The 16,285-nt window shown below is 44.9% G+C and overlaps 1 pseudogene; it reads left to right on the top strand.

Moving 5' to 3' along the window:
* Nucleotides 1-5,872: 5,872 nt before the first annotated feature.
* Nucleotides 5,873-14,684, top strand: LOC130025967 (GTP-binding nuclear protein Ran-like; annotated as a pseudogene).
* Nucleotides 14,685-16,285: the final 1,601 nt, after the last annotated feature.

Genomic DNA, 16,285 nt, shown 5'->3' with positions numbered 1-16,285 from the left:
CTGGGACCCGTGGTGGTGAAAAATAGGCACTTGTGGAGGCATGGGTTTTTGATCATTATATAATTGAAAGCCAAGCACAAAAATTTGTAAGTCTACAACTGCACCTCATGGTGTTTCACTAATAAAAATTTAAAAAAAAACACAAACTTGCAAAAATATTTTAATCATCAAATTAACAAATTAATAAAAGTCAGTAAAATCTCTGGATAAAGGCTAATAGAGAAAAGCCAATTAACAACCAATAATTATAAGCTTCAAAAACAACCAGTAATTATAAACTCTAAATCTCTAAAAGGTACAATTTGCAGGAGCATTAAAATAACGCATATTGCAGCAACTTAGCTGGAGCTCAAGCACCTGCATACGTACACCTGATCTGGGTTTGATTCCTGGCCCCACCTGATACCTTGAGCATCGCCTCATGCAGCTCTGCCCCCTACCCCACCCCCACGACAAACCTGGGGCCCAGGAATCCCACAGGGGCCTGAGAGTCACTGGCCTAGAATTGCTAGCCCAGTTGGCTGAGAATGGCACTGAGGAGGGGGGCGGCGGGAGAGGCAGGCTTCCTGAAACTGCTTGGGAAGCCCAGAAGACAAACAAACCAACCAAAAATCCAACAAGACTTCGGAACTGGAGAGATGTTCAGCAGGTCTCCAGCTCTTGCCTGGCGTGCGGCCCACCCAGGTTTGATTGCATCACCACATATGGTCTTGGAGCCCACCAGGAGTGAGTCCTGAGTGCAGAGCCCGGAGTCAGAGTTCAGCACTGCCAAGGTGACCCCTAAACCAAACAAACAGAAGACTTCCTCCTCCCAAAGCATGTCCATGTTCATGAAGCAGGGGATGTTAGGAGGATGTCACATCTCACCTCACTGTGCCGGCTACAGGGTCAGTGTTTTCCCATCCCACAGCCCAGATCATCAAGGAAAATAGGAAAGAAGCTTTAGGCATTGATAAAAAAAAAAAAACTGCCCCAGACCCAGCATGGCAGGTGAGTTTTAAAGGGCACAGTGGGTTTTCTCCTTCCAGAACTCAATATGCAAACTCGAAGGATGGAAAGTCAGGCCAGGATGGCACTGGAAGCAGATGAGAAAAAAGATGAACAGCCCCCACTCCCAACTTCCTGACACTGGGTCCCTTGTGAAGACACACAGGGAGCAGGGAACAGGAAGGAGGGTCCATAAGCTGCACCGAGCTGACCGTTAGTTGGACATGTGTCGGGGAGATTCACAAAAGGACTCCAACTCCCTAGTTCCCACCTGCAATACAAATCAATCTTGCTGTCTTTAAATGGAGATTGACTTCCTCTCCCTCTGCACATGAAATGAAATGGATTAAAAGACAAAGTTCCCCTAGGACCCCAGGATGTGTAGGAACAAAGAACGGGGCCCTTGAATCAGGCCCCCCATCCCTGTCCCCTCTCCCCCCATTGGCCACAGCCATGACTCAAGGAGCTGGTCAGTGTCCCCAGACAGAATTGGGGCTCGAGGAGAACAAAGGGATGATTGATTCCAAGGTGGAAGACCCCCCACACACACCCGCCCCACCTCTATTTGACAGCAGCAGCAGCAGTCCAATGCTGCTGGCTGTCTCCAAGAACATGGTCTGTACAACCTCTAAGGATTTTTCACCCTGTGACTTAGAAATGGAGGAACACAAGGGTTTCTGTGCCAGATAGAAATCAGGCAGCAGGAGCTTTGCAGCGTCAGGATTTCTGTCACCAACAGAGCCTTTCCCAGGTTAGAAGGACCAAGAATGGTCATCCAGAGGCGTGAGGTGCTAAGGTGAAATCTGTGCTCGTCCCATAAGGTTTTCTAAGTCATCTCTTGAAAAATGAGAACTGGGGTGGGAGTGATCATACAGCGGGTATGCATGTATGGCCTTGCATGAAGCTGACCCAGGTTCAATTCCTTGCACCCCATATTGTCCCCTGAGCACAGCCAGGAATGATTCTTGAGTGCAGAGCCAGGGGTAAGTCCTGAATACTGCCAAGGGTGACCCCAAAACAAAAAAAACCCCTAAATTTAAAAAGCTAAAATGAGAACAGGGGCCAGATATATAGGACCAGGGTTAAGACAGCTTTGTCTGCCTTGCAGACAGCCAACCCAGGATAATCCCTGGTACCACACTGCAGGATGTGGCCCTAAAATGAAACAGAGAGGGAATATTTCACTGGCTTCAGGGCCCATATTTTACTTTGGAGCTTGCCTTTATGGAAAGAAGGGAAAAAGGAAGGAAGAAGGAAGAAGGAAGAAGGAAGGAGGAAGGAAGGAAGGAAGGAAGGAAGGAAGGAAGGAAGGAAGGAAGGAAGGAAGGAAGGAAGGAAGGAAGGAAGATTTGCTCTATCCAGAAAAATCATATGGACTGCCCCAAAAAATTGTTTTCAAGATCAGGTATGAAAATTTTAAGTTGTCTTATGTACAGTTATTTTTAAGACAAATTTTGTCTTCCCTTAGTTTTACTTGGGAATTAGCAAGCAATTTTGCTCTTTCTCATTCCAGCAATGATTGTATTAATATAAATACTAACTTCACTGTTACAGCAGCGTTAACTTTGTTTTTAATAAATGCAGTCACTTGTAATATAGCTGGAGTCATAGCACAGCGGTAGGGCGTTTGCCTTGTACACAACCAGCCCGGTCAAGCCGGGTTCGATTCCTCCGCCCCTCTTGGAGAGCCCGGCAAGCTACCAAGAGTATATCGCACTCATGGCAAAACCTGGCAAGCTACCCCTGACACATTCGATATACCAAACACAGTAACAACAAGTCTCAAAATGGAGATGTTACTGGGACCGCTTGAGCAAATTGATGAACAACGGGAGGACAGTGTGTGTGACAGTATTGTTTGGAGTGTGGAGGTTACTCCATGATAGAGGCTAAGCCCTGAGTGTATGAGGCCCTGAGTTAGATCCCCAGAGCCAGTATCCCACCCCCAGCAACACTGAGTGAGACCCCCAACAACAGTATAAAACAAATTAAACAAGGTATTATGTGGAGTTTGCTCTTGACAGTGTATGTTATGAGTTACAATTTTCCTCCTCTAGTCAATTACATTTTTTTACTTGGTTCCAGTTTATTTATACTGTAAATGTATCAATAGGCCAAAATATAACTGAAGTACTATCTCTATATTTTCTCAAGCTAAAATACTCAAATAAATATAGACACAAATAGCCATAACCTTTTACCATCACTTATGTAATTTCATCATCATATTTTCTCTTTCTCTAATGTTTATAAATTGAATTTCCCTGACTCCTGGTCTTTATTTGCAAACTGCATTAGCTTGATACATAGAAAAACAACCATAAGGAATTTACCTTCAGTTTTGCATTTTTATAGGCACAGATAATATTCAAATGAGGATCATCAATTCAGAGTTGAAAATGATTTAAAAATTCAAGGTTCACTCAAATTTGAGGAACAGTCCAATTGCCCATTAGCCTTGCAACAAGCAGAAGTTATCCTAAAAACTGTCTTGGGTCACAAGGAAATGTACTTCCTGCAACACCAGTACATTCCATTTTTCTCATCTAAAACAAGTCTATGAGTTTCCCTTCACCTCACCCCCAAGTTGTTTCCTCTTTGTGGCAATTATGTTTTTAATATGTTACATAAAATGCATGCCTTAAGCCAAGAGCTGACTCTTGGGCCATTTGTCCTCCCTTTCACAAAGGAACACATGCTTCTTTTTTTTTTAACTTTTTGATTCACCATGAGATCCAGTTACAAATCTGTTCATGATCGGATTTCAGTCATACGGTGCTCCAACACCCATTCCTCCACCAATGTACATTTCTCACCACCAATGTGCCCAGTTTCCCTCCCGCCACCCCCTCCCCCAAGCTTGTACACCCTTCTCCCCAGCCTGTTTCTATGGCACAGCTTCTCCCTCTTCATCTCCATCTCCCTCTCCCTCTCCATCCCCCTCTCCTCCGCTTTTGGGCATTATGGTTTCCAATACAGATACTGAGAGATTATCATGTTTGTTCCTCTACCTACTTTCGGAGCTCAGTTCTTGTTCAGAGTGGAGTGATCATTTCCAACGATCTTTGTCACAGTGGGTCCCTTTTCTATCCCAACTACCTTCTGCCACTGCCACATTGAAGCAGACTTCAAGGAACACACTTTAAAGGGTGGAATGAGGGGCTGGAAATATAGTACAACAAGTAGGGCATTTTCCTTGCACGCGGCTGACCCAAGTTCCATTCCCAGCATCCCATATGGTCCCCTGAGCACTACCAGGAGTAATTCCTGAGTGAAGAGCCAGGAGTAACCCCTGTGCATCGCTGGGTGTGACCCCAAAAAGCAAATAAATAAATAAATAAATAAATAAATAAATGGTGGAATGATATTCCAGGCTTCAAGCGGCCAAAACTGGGTCTAAAGTTACCACTTAAATCTAGCTGGGTCTAAAGTCCATTCATTCAAGTTGTGCTATGTTTTCTTGACTCCTAAACCTCCATAATAAATGTTTACTCCTTCTTGCATCTTCTCATACAGCCAATCAGACAAGTCACTCATTTGCTGCTGTCCTAGTGAGATGGGTCCTTCTGTCCCTCCTGCCCCTTTCTCATTGCATCCAGTCTGCCCAGCCCAGCCCTCGTGCTTTCCCATTGCTCATGAAAAGTCTCCTGGCCCTTCTTCTCACTCCACTCTGCCTATCCCAGCACAGGCTACTCTAGTTCTCGCCCACAGCTCAGACGCGCTGTTCAGCAGAACACATCTCAAATGTACCTCCAGAACCCAGCACAAACTCTCTCCAGAGCCCCTGATCTCCTTGTTCATCCTCCCGTTGTGTGTCCCAATGCCAAGTCTGTAACCCTCCAATCAGAAAGCACTTTCCCACTGTGTGTCTGAGGCTGGGAGTCAGGTCCTTTCAGAGAACTTCTCCCAAGTTTTCCGCTCCTCCCTCAGAGGATGTGTGTTCCAAATCTCTTCCTGGTTGTTGTGGGCAGTGCCACAGCCATCACAAGGCTGTCTTCAACCATGGCTGCCATCACTGTTCCTTAGACTCTCGGGGGTGGCTGTATCACAAAGCATCCATGCCTGTTAATGAGAACAATTTCCTTTGAAGTGAAAAAGAATATAAAAAACACCCTCTACTCGCAGTGGACAGTACGGGAAAGGGAGTGCTTTGGGAATATTTTTATGCATGTAAATCATGGTGCCTCCAATAAAACTTTTTGAAAAATGACAAACCTCTCCCCTTGAGTGCTCCCTTTAAGAGAAACACACAATGGAGATTTTCTCTTGAGCCCCACCGGCTACATATGACAATCTCCTCTTTCACACCTACTGAGCACTGTCTCTTCTGCATTTCTTGCTTGACTTCCCAGGCGGAGGCCAAGTTCTCAGGCTGAATGGATTACTTTTCTGGACTTTTCTTTCCCCAGAGGCTCTGGGGTTTGTCCCTACAACTTAATTTCTCTTGGCTTCTCCGCCGCCATGTTGCTTTGTACATCTCTGTAGATCCACCTTAGGTAGAGATGAGAGCCAAGTTCTTTTCCCAGGAAATTCCCGAAGCTGATCAGCACATCAAGATGCGACTAAAGTGAACCTTCTACAGCTTCATGCCTGCCTGGGTACAACTGTGCTGTTCAAGACTGCCCATGGATTTTTGGTCCTGGTCTTCCCCTCCATACTTTCAGTCCTTGCACTCATTCACTGTGGAAATTCTTTCCTCCTCCTCCTCCTCTCCTTCTTCTCCTTTTGTGTCCCTGCCCCCTGAACTCCCAGAACCTAGTTCATAGGCTACTTCCTCTGGAGCATCCTCTGCTGATCCCAGATGAATAGAAGCATCTTCTAGGCAGCTTCCACCACATCCTCCATAAATGCCAACCCACCCACCCTGCTTTTTTCTGCAACTCCGATGGACGAGACCTTCTCCTCCACAAGCAGAGACAGAATCAAGTTGATCAGGGCATCCCTCAAAACTATTAAAGCAGGAGAAACTGTTCCCAATGTGTATCCACCAATGCCTATTCATGGCACAGAACAGTACAGGTCTTTCCAGCTGGTGAGGCCTCTCAGTGTCAATTAGAAGCAAAATACTCTATATCTTAGATCATCCTCTAGTGAGTTCTTCATGTTCTCTGGGTAGCAGCTGGAGAAGCCAGTTGGTCTTCCTGCCGAGGCTGGTCTCGATACCCTCCTTTTTGGAGTTTTCCATCTAAGGGGTTGGTGGGGGGTTGGGGGTAGGAGGGTGGCTGCCCCACATCACAACCAAGCTCCAGAGATATTTGCTTTCAAACACTTAACATTTGCTTTGTGTTACCCTTTTATTAGGAAGATTAAAACTGAAAGGGAAGCCAGCAAGGCAGGGCTTGCTTCTCGTCCTTCTGCAAGAACAGCTTGTTTCCATGACATTTATACAGGGAGCTTTTTCTAAATGACAAGCAGATTGTTAGGAGATGTTATTTTCTGTCTCTTTACTTTGGATCCTCACTAGTGGGTGTGATGTAAGAGACACAGGCTCATGGGCAGGGTTGACTGTCAGGTAGACAATCCGGGAAGGGATTGGCTTTGGGGGGGTTGGGGGGTGGTGATATCCTGTCTGTGAGTGTTGCTATAGCAGCAGCCTTACAGATTCTGGCTAGAGGTTGTAAGATGTGTCGGTGTTGTTATTTTTTTTTAACATGGAGTAATGTTCCTGCAGTTCTAAGTATCTGCTCTTTTGAGATATTTTTCCCCCTGAGAGAAGAAAGTGAGGATGTTCACATCAGTTCTGAGCCCCCAGATTCAGACCTGGGGCACAGGAGGGTCCTCTCACACAGCTTCTCCCTCGCCACTCCTACCTGGCTATCCTAGAAGAGGAATCCTAGCATCCCAGCCAATGCATGGGGTAGGCAATGATGGCCCATGGGCTGTAGACGGCCTGTAAAATCCTGTGGTCTGGCCCTAGTGCATGATGTCACAGACATGAACACTTCTCAGCAGCTGCACATGGCCCATATTATCTGGCCTTTGGATTATGCATTCACATGGCATTCACATGCATTCACATGGCCCAGGATAGAAACAAGTGTGCCTGCCCTTACTGATATCATCTTCCTCCTTCCTCACAGTGGCCAGTCACATTCCCTCCTATGATATCAGTGAAAAAAAGAACAGAAGACTGACTCCATTCTCCTTCCAAGGTCTCTTCTACCAGCAAAACCCCTGCCACACCTCACCACTCCATCCTTGGTTCCAGCTTTATCCACAGCCCTATGGTTTCACACACTGGCTGTCTGAGCTCTATGTACCAATCATCTGACTTGGTGGAGAGTGATAAAGCAATATTCTACAACAAGGTGCTCTGGGGTGAGACGTAGCTCAGGGGTAAACCTCACAGGTATAAGGTCCTGAGTTCAACCCTGGGCAACACACACACACACACACACACACACACACACACACACACTCACACATACAGAGTCTAAATGCCTACACCTCCGGAGATTCTTTACATCTAATTCCAAAGGTCCTTTCTCTCACACTTTCCACTGATGGCACCAGCTGCCTTGACAGTCCACCCCCAGCATCCTACCAAGTCTTCCTCAGACACATCACGCCTGGAGTTACCACTATCTGCCCACAGATTTTTGTTCCTCTCATCAGAAGAGCTTAGTGGGGGAAAAAAAAAACCATTAAAAACATTGGGAGCTTGACTGGCCCTCCCAGGATGCTATGGGTGGTTCATGAAGGCCTCTGGAGAGTTCTACCCCACCCCAGCCTCATCTTGAATGTGCACATAATTCACCACACCCAGGAAAGCATTTGAACAAGTTCATCCTGGCAAAATGAGTCTCCAAGTCTCGTAATCTAGAGCTAGTATCACCCCCAACTCAAATAGGGTTGAGAATCAGAGAGAAAATATAGGGGTTACAGCCCTTGGCCTGCATGGGGACAACCTCCACTGGGCTCCCAGACATATGGTCCCCCAACCAGCTCCAGGAGTGAAACCCTGAGCACAAAAGTGGTTTCACAGCAGGAGGCTGTCACAAGCCTGGGTCTCCCTCCTGCTCTCTTCATTCATACACATCAGCCCTGATAAAACTTCAGGGATCCTGTTTAATCTCTCTCTCTCCCCCACTGCCTCTGGCTCCCGCAAAAGAGGAAGTTCTAAAAGTTACTGTAGAACGCAGTGAGTGGCCTGGGTAACAACAGGTAAATGGTCACATTTCCTTATTTATTTACTTTCTTAATTTTGCAGAACCAGCTTTAGAACCCAAGGTCTCAGTCATGGAAAGTCAATGGTGCTCTAATCACTAAGTCACAGCCCAGAGCTAAATGGTCACCACTTCACAGTTGACAAATCTAGGTCTCCAGCTGATGAGGCTTAGTCAATGGCACAGATGTTGGAGAGGGAAGCACCTCAAGTTGAGTCTTGGCCTTCTAAGACCAAGACTGTGTTACTGTGTTTACCACTGTCCTCCCTCCCCCCACCCCCCAACCACCACCACCACCACCACACACTCCTGAAGCTTCAATAACCAAAGTGGTGCCATTTCTTTGCTCTAGGCAACCTTCTTCACAGTGCAGATTGAGTCCTTCCATCAAAGTCATCTTACGGCTAAAATATCAGTTAATGACATGTGACATTTGTGGAGACAATGACAATAAAATAGAAATGCTCCTGTTAACTGTATAAGATGGTGTTTGACATTGAGTCCATTCTACTTCTAAGGGCAATAGAGAGAGTTAGAAATGAAGATACAAGCTCCAAGAAGAAAGTTTATGATACTAGGGAAAGAATGGGAAGGATCTCTTGTTTCCTTTGGGATTTGGAGCCACACCCGGCGATGCTTAGAGGATTACTCCTGGCTCTGGTGGTGCTTAGGGAACCAAATGGGATATCGGGAATAAATCTGAGTGAGCTCGTGCATGGCAAACATCCAACCCACTGCACTGCTCCAGCCCCCAAGAATTGGAAGCATCTGGAGAAGAAAAGATTCAGAGAGAGACATAAATATGGGAAGACCAAAACATGAGAAACTTCTTCCAGAGGCCAATGGACAGACAGGTTTGGGCCCACAGTAAGGAGGCACAGGAGGCCTCACGGGATGGGGGTGGGGCCGGCCCTTCCCTGCCCACCCCATCGGGACTCCGAGTTACCGCCCACGAATAGCCTCTCTGGCTCCTGATCAAGGTGCTAAATGGCCATGATCCCAGAGACTCAGAAACAACTCACAGAATCCAGCGGCTTTTAGCAGAAATCCCTCCAGGTTTAATTATTAAAATTCCAGAATTCCAAAATCGTATGCTATTCATAATCAGCTGTAGAAAACAAAGTGTCTAATGTTGCCTTTTCGGCAGAACATAAGTATTGGGGGGAAATCTCAAATAACAATGGTGGGACTGGGGTTGAAATATAGAATGTAATCAAAGTAGGAAGAGAGTAATGTGGACACCATCTGCCACACAGGTATGGGGAGAGTGTGCGAAGGGGGATATACTGGGGTTGTTGGTGGTGAAAAATGGGCACTGATGAAGGGATGGGTGTTTCATTATTGTATGACCGAGCCTTAAACCCGAAAGCTTTGCAACTGCTCTCACAGTGATTCAATAAAAATTTTTAAAAAACAATAATAAAAAAAAATGAGAAACTGTACTACAGGGGCGTTCAGGATCTAGTGAACAACATGACTCAAGAGAATGTGTAGTGCAGAGTTGCTTAAATTTCTGTTTACACTTTAACCTAGAAGTATGAATCCTCAGTGACTAAGGAACTGCCTGTGTTTCTCTGGCTGTTTTGGATGCATTGTTGTATGCACGTACATTGTTATGATGTCGATTCATGGTGAAGATCACTGAAGATCCAAGGACTAAAGTTAGTGACCAAAAAATCAAGTCTTTGTTTTCCAAAATAAATATATTGATAAAGAGGCATGAAAAAGGCAATAAAATGTGAAAAATCAGACTGGGCTGAGAGGTCCTGCATATGTCAAAATGTAGAGGTGGTCCTGATATTGTACCTCTGAGATGCAGAATAAATTGAGATGTTAAATTAGGCTGACCTGAGATGCTTCTGAACTCTAGCCCTGTAGTCCTGAAGTGCTCTTCAGAGTTTTTCAGAATCCACCAAAGACTTTTGCTCTAAAAAAATCACCCTCCCCTTTCTTTATGCAAGCTGAAAACCATCTGAAGCTCTGGATGTGACCCATGATCAACTTCCCGCAAGTTGAAAACCATCAAAAGCTCTGGATGTTACCCTTGGTTCAGATCCTGATCCCCAACAGCTGGTTTCTATATCTCCCCCATTGTACTACCAATTGAACTATCTTATATTGCTTTATGTAATGTGCATCCCCCATCTCATCACACACACACACACACACACAAATTTATAATGTGGTTGCTATCTATTTGACTTGAGTCATAAATAAACCCTCTCTGTTCTGGTGGAAGGTAGCATCGTCAACACAGAAAATTCATGCCATATCTTGTTCTGGTGCTGCGTGATGGAGGTTCAGGGACCATGGAGGTTCAGAGTCCCTTGTTAGCATACTGACTTCTTGTTTCAGGTTGAATGAAGCTAAAAAAGCAGCTGGTCAGAGATAAAAGCAGAAGTCCTGATTTGCTGAATTTCTCTCGAAATCAGAGAAGAAATCTGAATTTTGCTTTTCAGACACTGAACCAGGGCCTCCTGAAGATGAAAGGGGGCAACAGTAAGGTTGTCTGAGATGCTAAAAAATACATTACAAGCAAGATGACTTCAAGAAATAAAACTTTGAAGTGCAAACTGACACTGCAGTCATAAAGAAGTTAGGAACATGGCTCTCCCAAATTAAGAGAGTTGCAATCCATGTTTCCTCGTCCCCATGCATCTCTGCCCTTGTTGTCTCCAGGAGGAGAAAAGAAACAAAGACTGAAGACACTATAAGAAAGAAAAACCCTTCACCAAAGTATTGAACTCTTAATCTTACCCACCAGCTCTCTCCAGTCCTTCCATCCCGATATCAGTGCTCCCTGAAATCCATTGTTTGGTAACTATGGTTTCCTTCCTTCAGAGATCCCACAGCATCTAGCTACTAACATCAGGAGCAAAAAATTTCAATGGTATTTGAAATAAAGTTATAGAAGGGACTTGAAAAGGTGAGGAGAGACAAGAACTCTTTGAAAGTCAAAGAGATGAACAAATATTCAAGTCAGCTATGAACTAGCTGGAGGCAAACACTGAAGAATTCTGCAGGGTTCTGATGCTACCTTCCCCTCCTCCACCCCCACCCCCCACCTGACTTCCTCCTTCTCTGCCAGCAACAGGCTGTGCCTCTGCCCAGGGGATTCAATCTCTCAGGTTCTCCAACATGCCAAGTACACCATGTTTCTGCATGGGAATACTCGATACAGAGTCCCAACATCAGCTGCCCCTGGATAAAATGATAGGCTCAATGTCTTCCCACTAAAACCTCAGCTGGTATTTTGGTATTTCCCTATAAATAGGTGAACTGATTAAAAAGTAGGAAGGTAAGGGGACTGGAATAGCCAAAGCATGGAGAATAAGAAGAGTTAGAACAGACAACTCCTTGTTTCAAGGCTTATTTGAATTCCATGCTTATGGTGTAATGTTGTAGCATATAAAGCACAGGAACAGAACAGAGCTTTAGAGATAGAGATGTTTATGTATTAGAGGAATAAAATATGCGTGCATGTCAAGATAATTCAATAAGGGAAGGACAGTGAGCTCTACATGGATTCCACACTGCAGGGCAAATGCCCTCCCCGCTATGTTATCGCTCTGGCCCTGCAACATACAAAATTTAAGTAGAAATTGATTAGAGACCCAAACACAGGGACTAGAGAATAGTACAGCATTTAAGGCTGCATATACCTTACATGCAACCAACTTAGGTTAGATCAGCTTTTATATGGTGCCAATCAAATTCCACTGAGCCCTGCCGGGAGTGGTCCCTGAGCACAGAGCCAGAAATAAGTGCTGAGCACTGCTGGGTGGAGTTCAAAAACAAACAAAGATTACTCAAACACAATATAGTTATAAGACTGCTAAAACATAGTTTTTAAAAAGTTATTCTCATCTTGGGATCAGCACATGTCAGATAAAATGTATCTAAAGACAACTACAGTCACACAATTGAAAGTCTATAAAGAAATTGAAGGTATTTCTTATATGAGATTGAGATTAATTCTATAACTCCTCTCGTTTCCTATTTAGGGGCTCTTAGTATAATCTTGCTCTGATGGGTAAAGACTGCACTGGAATGGAACAGAGAGATAGTTCTGGGAATAGAGCATTTCCCTTGCATACGGCCAACCCCAGTTTGCTCCCTGCAGTTCCAGAAGTGACTCCTGAGACCTGAACTAGGGGTAGCACCTGAACACTACTGGGTGTAGCATGAGGAAACAGAAAATAGGAATAAGGAGGAAGAGAGGAGGAAGGAAAGGGGAAGGGAAGGAGAGAAATAAGGAAGAATGAAGAGGAAGAAGGGAAAAAGAAAACAGGAGGAGAAGAAAACAACTGAACTGGGACTCATCTGACCTGAGTATTTCTTATCTGTCATGCCGTATCTTCTCTTTCTCCCCAAGTAGAATGTGGGGGCCTTCCCAGGAAAGTGCTCCCCCAAAGCTCCAGCCTCCAACAACTCAGGCCCTCAGCAGACAATATGCTCATATTGCATTCTGACACTACCATCTAAAGTCTCAGGTGTGGATTTCTTCCATCTTTCGTGATTCATGCACTCTTTTGAGAACTTCAGGGGGAAAAATGCTTCTGTAGCAGAAACAAATATATGGAATGCAGTACTATGGTACGTTGTTGAGGGACACACCCTGAACCCCTTCTCTGATCCTCACATTAATGATTTCATACAGAATTTTTAAATGTGTGCTTTTCATCTATAAATGAATAACAACATGGTGTTTAACTTTCTAATTTACCTACTCATCATTGCATTTAACCCTATTAGAGTCCTTAAAAATTTGTTTTGGAATACGAAATACACAAGAAGGCTACTACACAAATTATAGAGCTTATCTTTCCAGCTCTGCCATTAACCAGCTGTTTCACTTTGGAAAAGTTCCATCAACAATCTGGGCACTGGTTCCAGACCTGCAAATTAAGGGGACTGAGCTAGGATAGTTTCTAAAGTTTCTCCTGGCTCAGAAATTCTCAGTTTCAAAGAATTGATGTTTTCCTGATGGAAAAAAAAGGCACATGCGCAATCTTTTTATAAAATGTGTAAGTGAACTCCTTAGTCTTTGTGAAACAGATTTCTTACTGGATATATATCAATTTCCAGGGTATATGAAAGTTTTGACATCCTAGGAAGCAAACCGTTTCCTTCCCCAATGTCTGACTGGTTTTTAACATGATCTGAATACTATGGGGGCTAGAGAGGATATAGGCTAAGGAGCTCGCCATATATATGACTGTGGCCAGCACCACCAGGAGTGATGCCTGAGCAAAGAGCCAGGCTACCTTCCTCTCCAAATATCATGAGTACCTCAGAACCAAAACTACTTCTCCTTCCCAGGTCTAAAATAAGGAACGCCTATATAAAATAACAGCAAGGGCAAGCACAACCAGCCCACTCAGGGATGGTATTTAAAACAAAGTTCTCCCCAGGAGATGCACGTCTTTTCTTGGCATCTGCTTCCATTCTCCATGATGTCACTGTGTGTTTGCTGTCAGATCCATCTCTCTTAAATGCCACTTAAATCATTTCTCCTCCCCCACCCTTTCAAAACCCTGTCTCACAGCCAACAGGACTAAGTTGGAGCTGCTCACTGTGCACATGTGGCCTTCAACCAATATCCGGGAGATAGAGGATGAGAAGACAACTGAGCAGAATATCCAGGCGGCTATGGCCCCAAGGACCTGCCAAATCTGGCAGGGGCCATGGACCAGCAGTGAGCTAGACCCACGCTGTCAGCTGCAAGGACCCTGACACACAAAGAGAAGTGTAAGAACCCCAGTCGACAAAAAGGCATGGGTCCCTGAAAGATCATTACCCCATTAGTGCGAGCAGGAGAGTGACTTCACACCTCAAGAAGCTGCCAAGAGACGGTTCCGGAGATGCTTCTGGAAGCAGCTGGTCAAGGTCACCCAAGGAGAACCGCAAGTGCAGTTTAAACTGATGCTGGTGGGCGATGGCGGCACGGGCAAGACCACCTTCGTGAAGTGCCACCTGACGGGTGAGTTCGAGAAGTATGTTGCCACCCTGGGCGTCAAGGTGCACCTGCTCGTCTTCCACATCGACCGCGGCCCCGGCCCCATCAAGTTCAACATGTGGGACACAGCCGGCCAGGAGAAGCTTGGCGGCCTGCCGGATGGCTACTACATCCAAGCCCAGTGTGCCATTATAATGTTTGATGTAACATCAAGAGTTACTTATAAGAATGTGCCTAACTGGCATAGAGATCTAGTTTGAGTATGTGAAAACATCTCCATTGTGTTGTGGGCAACAAAGTGGATATCAAGGACAGGAAAGTGAAGGCAAAGTCTATTGTCTTCCACCAAAAGAAGAATCTGCATTACTATGATATTTCTGCCAAAAAATAACAACTTTGAAAAGCCCTTCCTCTGGCTTGCTAGAAAATTAATCGAAGATCCAAACTTAGAGTTTGCTGTCATGCCTGCTCTCGCTCCCCCAGAGGTGGACCCAGCCTTGGCAGCACAGTACAAGCACGATTTAGAGGTTGCTCAGACAACTGCTCTCCCGGATGCAGATGATGACCTGTGAGATGAAGCTGGGGCCCAGCATCAGAAGTCTAGTCTTATAGGCAACTGTCCTGTGATGTCAGTGGTGCAGTGTGTTTGCCACTTTATTGTATAGCTAATGCTGATTAGAGAGATTAATGGGCTTCGAGTGAAAAACTTTATTTTTTGGACCTCATATTTAGCTGTTTTGGAACTTCAGTTGTCTCCTATGAGTTTCAGATCTACAACTGCTACAATCACACATCACAATATTCAGTTGTGAAATCTTGTTTGTTACTGTCATTCCCATTCCTTTTTATTTAGAATCAGAATAAAGTTGCATTTCAAATATCTAAATAAGTAAATAAAAAGAAGCTGCCAAGCAGATGTTAATGAGATAGCAGGAAATCAATAGAGAGATCACACACTGCTAGACAGAGGATGAACTTGGGCATCCAATCGGGATGAAGTGAGATGCCTTTGCACTCCACACTTGGGGGCCTGAAGCCTTCTTCAGAGGGGTCTTCTGAGGTTCCTCACTCAGAAGATATGAGCCCCTGAGCCCTCCCTTTGAACATCACTTGCTAGAAACCTACCACTGCCCATCTCTCCAGAGTCCATTTTAGCGGTCTGTCCCCCTCTCTTCCTTCTTCACTTGTGAGTCACTTAAATACTAGAACTTTCCCCAAGTGACAGGCCCCCCAACAATACAAGAATATTGTAACTCTATGTCATGGGCACTTGAGTCCCATAGTGAAAACTTTCACTTTCAAGGAGCAAGTTAGCACTGATGGGACCCAAAACTTCTATTACTCATGCAGAGAAGCTGAGCAAGATTTTCAATAGGCACAGAAAGGAAAACAAGTTTCCAGGATAATGAGAGTGAGGGATGGTGCCTTAGCAGGAGGAAGGACTCAGCACCTATTCCATTGCAGGACCTGAACCCAAGATTATTGTGATTTCCAACCCTAAATGGAATAAGAGGACCAGAGTTGGGAATGCCTAGAAATTACTGGAAGAAATCAAAGCCAATCTTCTGTCAAATAGAAAACAATAACTTTAGTCTTCATAATATCTCAAACAGGCTGGAGCGATAGCATAGTGGTAGGGCGTTTGCCTTGCAAGCCACCTACCCGGCCGAGCCAGATTTGATTCCTCTGTCCCTCTCGGAGAGCCCGGCAAGCTACCAAGAGTATCTCGTCTGCACAGCAAAGCCTGGGAAGCTACCCGTGACATGTTCGATATGCCAAATTCAGTAACAAGTCTCAAAAAGGAGACGTTACTGGACCCGCTTGAGCAAATCAACAAACAATGGGAGAACAGTGCAATATCTCAAAATCTTCTCTCACCTATTGCATCCTTACCTCAACTTTAACAATCAATAACTATCAAGAGAGGAGAATACTTTTAAGGTCCAGAAGAATAGGTGAAAGAAATCAAGCCCTAGGAGGTCCTCATAATGAAGATGCCAGGCAGAGATTTCAAATTAACAAGCAGATGTTAAAGAGATCGCAGGAAATCAATAGAGCAGGTCGTGCACTGCTAGAGAGAGGTTGAACTTGGGTATCCAATCGGGACGAAGTTAGATGCCCTTGCACTTCACACTTGGGGACCTGAAGCCTTCTTCAGAGGGGTCTTCTGAGG

The sequence above is a fragment of the Sorex fumeus genome, unplaced genomic scaffold (genome assembly GCF_029834395.1).
Source record: "Sorex fumeus unplaced genomic scaffold, SorFum_2.1 ptg000033l, whole genome shotgun sequence".
Taxonomy (NCBI): domain Eukaryota; kingdom Metazoa; phylum Chordata; class Mammalia; order Eulipotyphla; family Soricidae; genus Sorex; species Sorex fumeus.
The sequence above is the reverse complement of the archived record's forward strand: the minus strand, read 5'-3'. Positions and strand labels throughout refer to the sequence as shown.